This window comes from Triticum aestivum, chromosome 1B (genome assembly GCF_018294505.1).
Source record: "Triticum aestivum cultivar Chinese Spring chromosome 1B, IWGSC CS RefSeq v2.1, whole genome shotgun sequence".
Classification (NCBI taxonomy): Eukaryota; Viridiplantae; Streptophyta; class Magnoliopsida; order Poales; family Poaceae; genus Triticum; species Triticum aestivum.
The window spans coordinates 210074507-210088778 of record NC_057795.1 but is presented as its reverse complement, the minus strand read 5'-3'; the positions used below and the strand labels follow the sequence as shown (position 1 = coordinate 210088778).

The following is a 14272-nucleotide window of genomic DNA, read 5'->3' as shown; positions in this document are numbered from 1 at the left end:
GACAGCACGGGCTAGAACTTTTACTATTGGTTTTATGCAAATATTGTTCAAATTAGAAACGTCAGACAGAAATATATTTTTGTACATTGTTAAAAACATGACATACAAAAAGAGACAAAAGGAGTCATATCCCTTGGACTATTACTTGAGTATATTAAATAATCTTGAGTGGATTGCGTGCTATACTTTCTTCCTCCTGCCATTTCTTCCTCCTGCCAATTCTTCCCTTATCTCCCAAAAATGGACATCTTCAGCCATGGTAAAGATTGATCCAGGAATCCGCCGGGGTGCGTAGCCCATTCGCCGCTAGTTCCAATCCCACGCCTGGCGCCGACTGCCCTCACTCTCCCCACTCGTCGTTCCCCCAAAATGAAGCCTTCGATCCAGCCACTGGTCATATATTATGTTCCCAGTCCTTCAATTTCTCAGCGATAATCTTACAAAGCAACCACTATTGGATACATCAGGTGTGGTTAAATCATTTGATTTTGTGTATGTATTATCTTAAGAATTGGAATCTTGCTTTGAGGGATGCCTTATTTCCCTTTTGGGTCTGTGCAGATGTGGAGTGAGGTGATGTATGTGTGGTGTAGAGACGGGTGGTAGAGGAGTCATCAACTTGACTGTTTTAGCTGAATTGATACACCTTTGTTAGCTTATTTTGTGTTTTCTTGCCTAAGCTAAATTGTTTGAATTTGTAGGCTCTAACCTGTAATATGTGTTTGCCGTCATACCTGTTATGCAGACCACATTCATCACCATTTAGGCATATAACGTGGAATCAAGATCCAACCGCTCCATGCTTAATGACACCACACAGATTGCCATTGACAGAATTGATCTTGGCATATTATGTAAATAATAATCAAATCTAGCCCTTGCTTCATCATTAATGAAATCATCCAAGTATATTTACATAGAAACACGAAATTTTTTCCACTTTGTGCTTGATCATGCCCAAGGAAGAGATGTTGATGGATCTTTTATTTTGTATTGACAGATGTACATTCAATTATATTATGGTCATGTCAGAGCTATGAGACAAATCAGGGCATGAGTCGTGAGATCCAAACTGCGGATACTTAGTAAACTGAAGGTACACATTCATGATTCATCTAGTTTTTTAATACTGATTATGCAATGCACAGACCAGAGATTGTTTTAGTGCTATTTCAAATTTGCAAACATAGTCATGTGTGTCCGCAGAAATACCTGATTCATCAGAAATCCATATGAAGTTCCTTTTCAAGAAGGTTACATAGACTATAATAGAAATATTCTAAGGTCTCTTGACTGAAGGACCTCCTTGTACACAATACCTTTTGCCGAATAATTTTCCTTAGATTCTTCATCTGAAATTAAAACTTTAAGTCCATCTCTACTTGTGACTCTTGATACCGCTACATAGAGTTGGCCGTGTGTGAACACCTGCTTTGGTAAATATAGCCCCACATGTTTTAGCGACTGCCCTTGACTCTTATTTATCGTCATTGCAAAACAAACTGATATTGGGTACTGCCTCCTTTTCAACACAAACGGCCATTTTGAGTCACTTGGTGACATAATAATCCTTGGAATATATACCTTGTTTCCAATGTTTGTCCCTGTTATTATGTGAGCTTCTATGAACCATTTGCCTAGCTGTGTTATAGTTAGTCTCGTACCATTGGATAAGCCCTCGCTTTGGTTGATATTTCGTAGCAGCATTACCGACAGTCCAACTTTCAGCCGTATTTCGTGGTCTGGTATTCCAGGGCACTTCAAGCTATTTAGGAATTCTGTTGGGTACAAATGGTCTCTCATCTTCTGAAATTGACATTGCTTTGCACACTGTATCTGAGCTTCGATAGGTTAGCTCTTCACCTTCTATTCTACCCATGATGTAAGAATTTACCTCATCGACCATCTCATTTCTTGGACATAAGATGGCTCTCTCTTCTAAGTATGTTCTGTTCATGTAGTTTGTCCATAGGTTTGGATAGGTGCTGTTGATGATAGTTTCGAATTGGTTCTCTCCTTTCTGAAGTAGTAAATCCTCTGGTATATGTACCCATGCCTCTTCTTCTTTATTTCCAACTAATCCATCTCCAATATTTAGAATCCAGTCCGCAAAATCTGCGGTCTTCTTTTGTTCTTCTTGAGTATCTGTTAGTGCAGAAACGCGCATGTTCTGAGTGAGCTGGAATTCCTCAAAGTGGTTCCATGAGTAGGAACGTTTTAAGGATGCATCTACAATATGCGATCTTCGCCCTTTCGGTATTACTGGCAGGATTTGTCTGAAGTCACCTCCCATCACTACCGTCTGTGGAAATTGTAGGATGGATGAATATTGTTGTTGTTGTATTGATCTGACCCAGGTGTGGGTATATATAGAGTACAATATGTGAGAGAGACTTGGAGTAGGGGACAAGTCGTACATGATTTAAACCAATCCTATCTCTAACTCCTAATCTCTAACTTAAACATAATTATACTTCTAACATTCCCCCTCAGTCGTAGCGTGAGTGAAGCGAACGATTGCGACTGAATTTGAAGTCTTGCGCTTCCGCCGTCCTCTCCGCTGCACCATCATCAACTGCGTCTCTGATGGCTGATGGGTCGGCACCTAGGGCGGTGACTGCGTCCCCTTCTGGTGCCTTCCCTGTCTTCTCCTCTATTCCCTCCCGCAGTCACAGCGGGAGTGTCGTGGACACAAGTGACGAGGCGGACGCTGTTGACTGGAGTTGTTGCCGATGAGTTGTTGTAGACGTAGCCATTAATGTCGAGGTAGCCGATCATGGTGATGTAGTCGTGGTCGAGGTAGTCGTGGTCGATGGTGTGGTCGTCGTGGATGATGAAGCCGCACAAAGCCGGAGGCGCAAAAAAAATGCGCTATTACGGAGCTGCAGACGTGGACGACGCACCGCGCGGATGTCGGAGGGTGTCGTCGGCGATGAGTCCACCGGTTTTGCCAAGACCGGAGGAAGCCCATCGAGCACACATCGGTTTTGCCAGAACCGTGTGGCCGTGTAGGGTCGTCACTGTAGTGACGCCGTGTCGATGCAGTCCTGTAGTTGTGGATGACGCGGTCGATGCCGTCGTCGTGACGCGGTCATTGCCGTCGTCGAGGTCGCGCCTTGCAGAAAAGTCTGTCAGAGGACGCTAGGTGTCCATCTTGTGGACGAGGCGGCGGCGGTGTGTTGACGATGATGTTGGTGAAGACCATGTTGATGAAGACCTTGGCGATGAAGTGTCGGCTATGGCGTCACAGCGGCATGTCGACGATGTGTCGCTTGAAGGCGTCCCTTGCGGCAACCAAGTGTCGATGTCGTGTCGCGCTGGAGAAGGCGATGAAGATTGCATCTCGCTCCACACCGGCCTGGCGTGTGGGTGGTGCATGTTGAGATCACTTCTCGTAGACGTGCTCGACGAAGTATATTGGCTTCTAGCCTGGCGTAGTCGTACAATTTGATGATGCGGCGCGGGGTTGATGCGAGGTGTCGATCGATGGTGTAGATGTCCATGCAGTTGCATCAGGCCGCCTCGGTGTAGATGTGTTCGGCTGGCTGCACCTCTCCGTGCAGGAGTAGATGTGCCGCAGAACTGCTGTTGCTTGACGACGCGTCCGTTAGATGCCGATGCTGGAGTCGCGCGGGTCGATGAAGCTGGAGACGCGTGGAGCCGGATCCCAGTGAAGCTCGATGGAGAATAGCTGAAGAAGCTCCGGTGCAGAAGACCATCGATGCACAGCCGTGCTGCGCGGTGGGATCAATGCGGTGCGTGCAGATATTCGGCCTCCCGTGCTCCCGCACGTGTAGCGCCGGTTGCATACAACCATCGGAATCGCAAGTCGGAGGTCGCGTCGTCGTCATTGTAGCAGAGGAGGCGCCTGTGTCCGCGATGGTCACTGAAGCAACGACATTGATGGAGTTTCAATGGCGAAAACCGAAGGAGTTGCGGCGCGTCGGGGTGAAGTAGAGACGTGTGGCCAAATCCATCCGATCGCAGGCTTGACGTAGCACATGCACATGCACATGCAAGCACGTGGGCTTTTGTTTCTTTCTTGTACGAGGGCATGCAGATGCGTCGGTGGTACATGGTGCCATCTCCGTCGCATGCTTGCATCGGGCGAGGATGCGTGTGGCGCCGTTGTCGTTCGGCCGTCGAGGACAATTTGTGTTGCTGCTTCGATCGGTTTGGGACATGTGCGAGATCGCAGTGGGAAGGCGCCACGGATGACATGCATGTTGGTGCCGGCTGCCGAGGGAGCACCGCCTTGAGTCGCACCGTGCAGCCGTAGAATCTGGATGTCGCGCCTTCACGAACGCAAGAGACCGGATCTCGTATGCTGCGAAAGAAACCAGCGGCGGCTGCCTTCTGGATTGCGCGACCTGAGCGTCGTGCCGGATTGTCTCTATGGGCGCGTCGTCTGAAGGCTGATGCCGCACGTGGCCGCCGGAGTCGATGGAGTACTCGATGCCCCTGCTGCTATTTCTGCGCTGATTTCACCGGATCTTCTGGATCGTGGGATTTATTTGTGGCTAAAGGAAACTAATCTACTGGAAATTCGAACTTTCAAGAATTCATCTAATCTAATCTACCGAACCAATCGGATCTTTGACCGATTGGGTGCCGCGCCCCCGGAGAGAGAGGAGATTAATCTCCCCGGGGGCGGCGCGCTGCGGAAGTGATGGAAGGTCCTAGGATCGGCGTCGTTAAACAAACCGCTCTTATACCATGTGGGAATTGTAGGATGGATGAATATTGTTGTTGTTGTATTGATCTGACCCAGGTGTGGGTATATATAGAGTACAATATGTGAGAGAGACTTGGAGTAGGGGACAAGTCGTACATGATTTAAACCAATCCTATCTCTAACTCCTAATCTCTAACTTAAACATAATTATACTTCTAACACCGTCATCCCTCCAAATGGTTTATCTGCACTACTTTCATTTGTGAACCTTAGGATGTCTCTCAAGCTCTTGTCCAATGCTTCGAAGCAATGTTTGTTCGCCATAGGTGCTTCATCCCATATAATTAAGGATGTTTTCTTTAGCAGGTCTGCAAGATAGGATCCTTGCTTTATGTCACATGTGGACTCATTATTGATGTTGAGTGGGATGTGAAATCTTGAATGTGCAGTTCTTCCCCCAGGTATAAGAAGTGCTGCTATTGCACTGGATGCTACTGCTAAAACTATTTTTCCTTCAGATCATAGTGATGTCGTGATTGCCTTCCACAGAAATGTTTTTCCTGTTCCACCATATCCATTGACAAATATCAGTTTGCTTAGTTTGCTATTCACAAATTGTAGTATTGCATCAAAAGCTTGTTTCTGTTCTGGATTTAACTTTGAAAGTAGTGCCACTTTCTCTATTTGTAGAGACTGTCTGTCATAGTTAAGCTCTTCACTTACCAACCTATTTTGTAGACATTGTAGTGAGTTGCTATCTGGTAGTGAAATTCCTTCATAATCTTTTAGTGTCTTTCCACCTCTCCTTAGCAACATCTCTATCTCTATAAATGTGAGATTTTTTATTTGTTCAGGATTAAGATGTAGTTCATTGAAGTTCAAGATTTTCCTTTGACGTCGTTGTATGTCCTCTGAGAGTAATTCCCATGTAGATTCCCATAGTTTCCTTGGATCTGTGACCTCATAAAAAATGAGTATCGTGCAGAAAAGTTGTCGCATTTGTTGTGCAGAAGCCCAATGCGATGCTTCCTTAATACAATCATCCCACTCTTGGTCATCATTGAGTAATCCAAGGGCATAACATGCTGATTTATAGGTTGGGTGTAAAATACCATTTACTTTTCTGATGTCCTCATATGATTTACAACCTTTGACAGTATTCAGCAGAATCCTCAGGTAATATTTCTCACCACTTGCTGGATGGGCATAGTATATCCTCCCAATAGACCGTTTCCCGCCTTTCCTTGGTTTCCATCTTTTCTCCTTTGCATGCCACGTCTACTTAATGGGGAATTCTGCATATGTTAGATTACGGGCCTCCTCATACAATTTATTAGCGGTCATCCATTCGGTAAAAATTGTTTCCTCTATGCCAGGTCTATGTACAATTTTATCAATATCAGTTGAGTCCGGGAACACGACCATTTGCTCATCTTGAAGGTGGAATTGCAGTCTCTGTATAGAAGGCTGCCGGTGCTGAAGTTCAAATCCAAAGATACGCCAAGATGCTACACCAGCCGATAGGTATCGTGCATCAAGGTAAATTTGTATCTCGTCATAGTTATTTCCTGCACCCAAAATTACAGTTGCTCTATCCTCTCCTTTATGGATGTACTTGAACAAATACTTTATGGATCTTGATTTGTTACACCATTCCACGTTTATATGGGCCTGGTACTTGACAATTAGGTCCCTGTTGTATGGAACAACATACCTGCTATCTAGCTGTACTCCACTTTTTTCTATAGTCCTGGCATTATTTCTTCTTCTGTATATTGGGAATCCTTCTTCATCGATGCTTGATTCCGCACAAAACATCTTAGGGAAATGTTTTGAGCACTTCCCATTGATCATGCATGGTGACTTGTAGCATGCCTGGCCACATGGTCCATGCATCATGAAATTTTCAACTGCCATGTAACCTTCTGGATCAACATCCTTGTCTGGCACCTCTGCTGATATGATTTTGTCAATATTTTGGGGGCTAGGATCCCTGTCATCTGGATCCAAAAATAATAGTATATGTGCATGAGGTAGACCTCTTTTCTGGAACTCGATGGTGTAGACAACTGCAACAAAACATTATAATTTCATTAGTCATGTGTTAAGTTTGCGCAGTAATTTATAGAAGTATATGAAGATAAGGTACACAAGAAACTTAGTTGTGATGATATGTATGAATTGGCCGTAACTTTTTTGACTTACTTGCTATTGCTTTTCCAAACCGCTTTTTTTGTATATGTCTTCTATTAGTTCATTCAGCTTTATAAGGAATACTCTATTGACAATGTCTGGACGATCCTCTGGTTTTTGTCCTGTTATGAAGTCCAACATGATCTGTATTTCTGTCCACTTTGGGTTGCATGTGAAAGTGATAAACAGATCTGGATATCCAGCCCACCGACATATGGCCATTGCATCCTGGTAGTACTGATGTTTATTCCTCGGACTTCCATTATATGATGAAGGTGGTATAATTCCTTTACCTACTGGATCAGTTCTGGTATCACCATTATCAATTTCATCTTGCAGACCGCTATATAGCTCTGTTCTAAGCGTCCCTTGATGCATCCTGTACCAATTCAGCCTCCATTGCTCAATGCATGTTGCTGCATCTACGATGAACTGAAGGAACAATTTTCCACTTGTTTGCAAGACTACTGACTAGTTCAGTCGCTGCTGTATGCGATATGCATAATACTCCATCATGGTAACATACTTTCTCTTTCCTTCGACACCTTTTGTTTTTTCTAATTTAATTTCTGGTCTGAATCCATCTTCTCCGTATGGGAATAACAACGGGTATTGCATAGACATAAAGCTTGGATGCAGTTCCGAAATTCGCTGGAGTTGTTTGTCTTTGTTTTCTACTATTATATCACGTTCAACATTTTCTCCTATTTGTTCCCCAACAATGAGTGCGGCTATTTCAGATGTAGTTGGTAGGTTGTATTGTCTTCCATCATTGGATCTTGTACCAATTAATCGCAACCTAACATTTTCGAGATCCGACTCTCGGTATCTATCCCTTGCCATACGGAATGATTTCACTAACTCATTGTGATCATCAAGCATCTGCAACAATCCAGACACAATGCCTTCATCAAGTTGTGTTTTCCTTTCCTTTGAGGTTGAAGCCTGCATTTTGTTTCTGACCTCATTTTCTGTATTATAAATATACAATTGAGCAAACTTTGGCCTGAGAGAATTATCTCCATTATCTTTAGGTAGCAACGTGCCAATTTGATGGTAGTTTTGGCCATTCAAGCGAAAAACATATGGTGCACCACCTATTTTGTTTATCTCGTAGTCGACCTGGCCACCCATCGTAGTTCCTGATATTGTCTCTGTAATTTGAGGATTCTCCCTTTTCATTACATGTTAGTAGCTGCTGAAGGTATCCTGGAGGTTTTTTTAATGGTGGCAGTTTGACTTTGCCTTCCTTGCAACAAAGTCCGAATGTTGGTCTTGACTTGTTTGTGTTATGATTGCTTCTCTCTTGATGCCACATTATAGCCTTGCAGAATGGACATATGCATGTTGGTTTTCCAAAATTTGAAACCTCACTTGGAGAACTATGAGATTTACCTCCTTTTCTCATCGCTTGTAACTTCTTTCTATTTGCTCGATGCAACTTACTTATCACCTTTCTTCTAATCAAATCGGTATCTGCTAAGCCTCTAGCAAAATTTGATGCTTCTAGAACATGTTCGCCAGCTGTGGTACTCAAAGCAAACTCAGTTTCACAATTTTGTTTTCTTTGAACCAACCTCGCACACTTGTTGCTCTGATTTCCATGGACTATCTGTTTCCTCTTTCTTGGTTTTTGTTTATTTGGACCCGGTGAAATCCTGTAACAAATACATTTGGCAGTTGTTAGTCCATTATATCAAGCATGGGCTAACGGCCATGATTATGTCGTTAAATGGGGCACCTTTCGTGCTCTTCATTTACTATAGCATGATCATTGGGTATTTTCTGAAAATAAAAGGAGTTAAACTTGATCTGCATAGCACACTAAAAGGAATTTGAAGAGATAGTAAATATGTGATTACCATTTTACTCTCCTGGCAAGCTACAACGGCAGTGGATGTATATACGCATGTGAATAGCCTGTAATATATTTATTTCATGATCAGTTATTTTTATAGGTACTTGTATTGAGCTATTTTCTTGTTTATTAATAAGTAATAATGTATAATGTAAGCCAGTACCTTTCATTCTGATGGTGTAGGCTATCTTGTTGGACATGAATATCTGACTGGTTACCGATCATGCTTAATAACTTTCGACACTTGCTTTCTTTTATTTGGTTTGGAGATTGACTTTGCTTTGTCCTAGCTTGTTTGCGTTCATTTTTTCATATATTATTTGCATTATAATGTAATGCTCTTTCAATTGTTAGTTAGACTGTAGATGTGCTAGAGGCAGTAAATTGTGTCATAACATACCGGTTGTTCCCACTCTAATTTGCTGAAAATTTTATTCGGATAGTCAGGTCAATATATTCAAGGGTGCATGGAACATTGTTATAAGAATAGGATAGAAGTGTTGTAGTAATGTTTGTACCTTCTTTTCGTCAGGTAATTTGTCTTTTTTGCCCAAGATGATATCCCTGCAAATGGTATTTACTCTTATTAGAAATAGTTTAAAAATAAAATCAAATTGGTTTTTCTGCAAGGCACTATCTGAACCCTTTACTTCAAATATGGGAAGGAAATAGCTCGCATATTGCTAAAAATCATATGTTGAACACCATTATCTGCAATAGACATGGTCACCATTATCTATTCTACCTTCTGGCGTTTTTATCCCCCTTTTGGATCATAGGCACATGATTATTCGACATGGTGGCCGAGGCTAGTGCTTATGGGTTTGTCAATTTCAGATCGACCCTCTGAAACAACAGATGACTTCTGTGTCTTCTTCGCACCTAGTGAAGGTTTTAGTAAAATCATAGAAATTAATACTTAATAGAAACAATAGCATCGAGAGTAAGCATGAAGTAATATGTTAAAAAGGCGATCATACCTCTTTTTTCTCTTTATTCTGTGTCTTTGGAAGCTTTGGATCGTTTGAAGACGCGGAAGCTCCAGATCGTTTATGTGTAGATCGTGTGTATGCATGTCCTTATATAAAGGAAGTTGTGTTCGAGTTGGACTCTGCAGGTCTTGTTTATTCTGGACTGTATTAAATAATATAATACCAAGCCGTGTCCCATGGTCATGTTTAAGTCTCTGAGTCCAACACATGAACTTCTATAATAGATACACCCTGGTCGTTCCTTTTTAGATATATTCTGGTGGCACACGATTATATTATTTTTCTAGTTTGATTAGCCGGCCTCACAAAAGGAAGTTGCTTATTTTGGTAATACTAGCAAAAGGGCCCGTGCGTTGCAACGGGAGAAAAAAACCCGAGAATCAGGCTCTCTTTTCTTCATGAAAAATTCATTCATGGTCAATACTAATGTGCGTTTCCAGGCAGGTGCATGGTGTTTAGATCATAAGATGTTTCATAACGTAAAACACTAAGGTCATTGCTAGCAATTTTAATTACAAAAAATAACTTCTTTTAGGATTTGTATTGTGTTTTCAGGGATTAGAAATATATGAAAATAACTATATTAGCATACATATGTATTGGCTGAGCAAGTAACAAAAAATAAGGGAAAGAGTTTAGTCCACATATGTATGTTTATGCAAAAAAAAATCTGGGAAAGTTGTTGTCATAACGCAGGCATAACAACAGGAGTTCTATACCAACATGGGTGTGTACTAACATTCAGAATGCATGGAAAAATGAATAGCTACAACAGTTAGGCCACAAAATTCACTCAAACTGAATAAAGCTACTTTTGAGAGCAAATAAAGTACTTTCAAGCTCCTCAATTGACCTCTCCAATAGCTTGACTTCTTCATCCTTCTCCTTTCATCTCCTATCTGTAGGAGTACAAAAGAAGGGTTAAGAGGAACACCTGACTGGCTGGCGTCCATAGCAATTACTTCCCTTTATTTTGCCACCGCCAAAGCATCTCCAGCTTTTCTCTCAGAGAGACACCTGGGAGTCACATTATTGCTTCTCTTCTGAGAGCTTGGAGAGGTTAATTTGCAAATTTTGAAGCAAGCCGTTCCTTTCATCGTCAAGTAAATTTCTCAGCTCAATCAACACTTCGTCCAATATTGGAGTGGAATTACTATTATGGGCTAAATCCTATTTCGAAGAGTAATTAATCCGTTCAATAGGGCTGAGCTGAGGTCGCAAATCAATGTTCTCCACAGAAACTGCATTTGGTTTGCAAACTGCACTTGCTGGCTGCTCCTCCAACACCAAAATCTATTCTTTACTCTTCATAATTTAAGGATGTGCAAGATTAATCAATTTAAACTCACTGGATAGGATGGATGAGTGTCTAGCTAGTGGGATTAAACAATTGGTCCTTTACTGGTTGATTAATTAGTGAATCAAACAATTTTCTGAATCTTTGTTTAAATGGATGTGCATGATTAGTCACTTAACACTCACAGTGGGGGAGGGCATCCTGATGGAGTGGGCGCAACCTACTTGCCCAGCAAGCCCCACGCCTTCCGTAGCCTGGACGCATAGCTGGGCAAGCACTACTCGCCTGTCGGCGCCCAGAGGATGGCGGTGCTCGCCGGATAGAGCAGCGGGTGAGCGCATCGCGGGGAGGCTGACAGAGCGCGTTGACGCCCTGGCTGAGCGCCTCCAGGCCTGCTGGATCAGGAGGCCGCCGTCCTCCTTTCGGCCGTTGTAGTAGCCATTAAATTTGATTGATAGCATGATTGTTGCTTCACGAAACACCTTTTCAATCTCAGAAGACCGGCATTGCTCATGTCAGACCTGCACAAAGGTTATAGATGTCTCAGATCATATTGAATTCACTGCCAGTTTAATTCTCAAAATTTGGTCTCAACAAATAGAAAAGGTAAGTAAGTATAGCAGGCCAACCAGTGTCTCCCGGAACACCTTCAACACTGCAGGACGGCAGAAAAACAACCGAGGCGAAACAGCACACAGGTGTCGCGCACAAAGCCATGAACACATAACCCAACAGGCACTCACCATAGGCAAACTTCTTGACCAACTTGGTGGTGCAGCTGATGCCTTGAGCTCTATAATGGTAGTGCATAAATGTAGAGATACAAATGTTAGGCATAAATTGGTTGGTCTTTCATCTATCAACAACTGATAAAATCAGGCCACTTGCAAGTTGTAAACATACAGACAGAGGAGCATAAAGTGGACTTCCGAGTTTCTTTTCCGCTTCTTCTTTGTAAGGCTAAACTCCATTTTCTATATGAGCAAAGGATGTGCAGGTTTTCAGCCACAGTTGATAATCCTTTAAACATGTTCTGTTTTACAGAACAGAAAAATGACCAAGATATCCTGGGAACTTGATGGTGTGTTTTGTTACTATAGAATAGTAGTACGAAAAAAGAAGGATCAAGATGTTTTCGTGATGAAGTCATACTTTCTGTTGCTGCACATAGAGCTCCAGTGGAGAATTGGCGTTGGCAACAAATCACACTGACATTATATTCTTCCTCGGGTTTTTGTTTTGATCCTGCAATTCTTGCTCCTGCAGCTCATTTGGCCAGCCATTAAAAAAATAATAGTAACAGAGGGAGCATGCTATCTTGGGTCAGAATTAAATGAAGGTCCTGGTTGCTATTTAGCGTGAGGATTAGATGAAGTTCCTGATTCATCATTACTTTACTTGTGAGGTCAAATTAGTAGGAATTTTCAGGTTTGGAGGGCACAATACATACATTATGTTGAACTTGGATCAGTAAAAAGAATTGGTAAACTGAAGTGCAATCAAATGAACACGTATGTACATCGGTAAACTGGAGTGAAATCAAATGAACACGTATACATATCGGTAAACCGTGAAATTGGTACGCACTGCAAGCGCAACACATTTTTTGTGTGAAACTGAAACCACACACTTCAGAGAAGAAGATTCAGAATAGCACATAACCACATGACGTGAGACGTTTATGAGCTCGGCTTCAGCAACAATCAGGCCTTCCTTGCCTGCATCTTGGAAGGTTAGCCATAATTCACAAGGTTATTCTAACTCATCTCCAAATCGAAATTTTTACAAATCTGCACAATCAAGCAAAAATTGTGTATATAGTGCAGATCTGGGAGCAAGCACCTGGTATTCTGGCAATTGGGGACTTTGAGACGGGGGAGCTGGTGGTGCCGCTAATTTCCAGCGACGGGAGCTGAGAGGAGGCAGGCCCGGAGCAGCAGCCTACGACAGGATGATGGGGGAGCACCTCGAGGGCGTGGCCGAGCAGTTCCATGGCTCCCTCAGTAGGGAGTTGGCCGGCTGAAGAGCAGTGGAGGCAGAGGAGGAGGGGGAAAGAGGAGTTGGGGGATGGTGCGGCGCCGACGTCGTGTGTCTCCGCCTCTCCGGTGGTGGAAAGCTGCAGGGGTGGGGGCGGCAAGCGGCAGAGAGGCGGTGGCGGCAAGCGGCGGGGGCTGGCTGCGGCGGCGTGTCGGGGTCCGGCTGTGGCGGCGTGTCGGGGGCCGGCGGTGCGCAGCAGCGTGGCAGGGGGTGGCGGCGCGCTGGAGGTGGAGATGTGCTGGAGGTGGAGGCGGCCGGCGGCCGGCGGCGCGCGGCAGAGTGGAAGGGGGTGGCGGCGCGCTGGAGGTCGAGACGGGTCGTGCGTTTTCGCTCGCCGTACCGGTTCGTTTTTACATATTAGGAGGAGTGCGGGTTGAATTCTAAAAAACGGAGGGACTTTTCTGCAAAAGCGCCGACGACGTACGAGCAGAAGCGATCCGTGGTTTATTATTATATATATAGGGATAGGGATAGGGATAGGGATAGGGATAGGGATAGGGAAAGATTTTTTAATATGTTAATTTGTCCGTGTGGCATTGTTTTTTTTTCATTTTTACGACCTTTTGTTTTTTTTGGGGGAAAATGTTACTACCTTTTCTTAGATCAAAATATCTATAATTAGTCATGCTTCTGTCGACGATGCTGTCTCTCCGATTGCAAAATGTTATATATGCCTTTTTTAAAATAAAAGTATTCATGTTTGACTATTTGTCATGATTGTAAACATTCATGTGAAGAAACTTTCAGAAAAATAAAATCAGTGGTATGAAAAAGCAAACTTTTAGCAGTAAACTTGTCTTCACACATAGTCAAAAGGGTAATGCAAGTAGGAAATTGGTAAAGTGGCCTGTCTCTTTATTGTTTGGCCACTTTTGGGGTTGCAAACATGGGTCTAACTATAGGAATTTATGCTAAAATAAGTTGGGTGCATTACAAATTGAGTAGGCAGCGGTGTTGTCCTGCCTCGCACATCATCATCTTGTGTCGCCATCGCCTTTGTAGGTAGCCATTTTTACACTGGACGGCAAGATATTGCCCTTCCTCTTCTTTACACTACCCAGCATTGAGTATAACAATATATTGTGGTTACCAATTTCATACATGAGTTCAGTAAGAAACTATTACAACTGAAATTAATTAATGGTTGATAACTATCTCAACTTGATTCATGCATGGGCAAAGAATATATGAATGAATATTCGGTTATATAACATGATAGA

At 43.1% G+C, this 14272-nt stretch overlaps 1 long non-coding RNA gene across 8 annotated transcripts; it reads right to left on the bottom strand.

The window, feature by feature from the left end:
• Window positions 1-2319: 2319 nt before the first annotated feature.
• On the bottom strand, window positions 2320-13486 carry LOC123116389 (uncharacterized). Of its 8 annotated transcripts, none has more exons than XR_006457057.1 (10): window positions 11645-13486; window positions 9707-11536; window positions 9472-9608; window positions 9245-9290; window positions 8890-9148; window positions 8731-8788; window positions 8610-8653; window positions 6881-8526; window positions 5399-6744; window positions 2320-5235 (listed from the first exon to the last, which is right to left on the bottom strand). It is a non-coding gene; the product is annotated as an uncharacterized lncRNA (long non-coding RNA). The 8 variants fall into 8 exon arrangements; XR_006457061.1 differs by having other exon boundaries at window positions 2320-6744; window positions 11645-11808; window positions 11919-13486; XR_006457062.1 differs by having other exon boundaries at window positions 2320-6744; window positions 11645-11989; window positions 12168-13486.
• Window positions 13487-14272: the final 786 nt, after the last annotated feature.